This window comes from Tupaia chinensis, unplaced genomic scaffold, assembly GCF_000334495.1.
Source record: "Tupaia chinensis unplaced genomic scaffold, TupChi_1.0 Scaffold000212_1, whole genome shotgun sequence".
NCBI lineage: Eukaryota > Metazoa > Chordata > Mammalia > Scandentia > Tupaiidae > Tupaia > Tupaia belangeri.
In genome coordinates, this window is record NW_006159687.1 from 1,368,915 (window position 1) to 1,370,150 (window position 1,236).

A 1,236-nucleotide genomic window follows, 5' to 3' on the forward strand; every position below is an offset into this window, starting at 1 on the left:
ATTTTAGAGGATTTTGTACCCATCTAGATATCTCAATATGTCTAATAGTACTAAATTATCCTAAAAGTCTTGCCAAGGAGTATTAGCCTTAGAAAAATTACAACATTAAAAGAAATTTGATGGGAGCCAGCGGTGATGTGATAGTTAAGGTTCTGGACTCCCACATGGCTGACTATAGTTCGAGTCCCAGACCTGGCGGCTTGCTTTCTCAGTTCCCCCCACTCTCTTGTCACTCTGTCCCTCTCTGGTCAAATTAAAATAAATAAATAAGTAAGTAAATAAATAAAGTCAAATAAAATAATTCTTAAAAAAAAAAAGAAATTTGATATATTTTCTGATTTTTGCTATTTTCTTACTAATCTTTTAACTTTTGAAGTAAGATGGTTAATTAGCAGACCTCACATACTATAGCCCTTTTAAATATATTTTACTTGATTCATATTTAATATACCAAGGCCTTGCAATATGTAGAAAAGCAACTTTTTTGAGATTTTCTTTTTGTGGTTACCAATATGAAAAAGTTTGACTATTTTATCCACAGCAAATATCTGTACAATATAAGGCAACCTTAAAAAATCTCATAGAAAACATGTCTTAAGAAAAAAACTGTGCATGGATTTCAAAATTTTATTGCACCCAAATAAACTCATACTTTAATGCCATTTTTTCATGAACTTTTGGAATTATCCTCATATGTGCTGTTAGGTCGTCAGGAGAGTCATGACACGTTCTTGCACAGAAAAGTGTGTCACGCCCCTCCCGACGACAAATAGTACATTAAACTGCTTTTATTTGATAGTGTTGAAATTAAACAGTGTGTGGAATACTGCCCAGGTATGAGAACATATAAAACCTTTGAGAATATGTGCATTAATTCAAATGCTTAGTATTACTGAAACACAGGTGTGTAAGAAAAACACACATTGGAAGAACGAACAGTCAAGGCGTGTGCACTTAGAGGGGGCCAGCAGGAGCTGGGTTTCACTTATTGATTTTAGAACCTCTGTTTAAAAGAAGAGGTGAAATAGTGCTCTTACTGTTTCCAGATAATAATGACTGTTGTCGTAGGTTATAAAAATTAATTAGCTATATAAATGCCAGAGGAACAAATAGTATGCTATTGTCTTGATATCTTTCCAGAAATTAGTCTTTTAAAATAAATTTGCCATATTAATCATCTAAAAATATTTTTGATCACTGAATTAATAGTTTGCAGCCTGTTTTCAGGTGCTCATT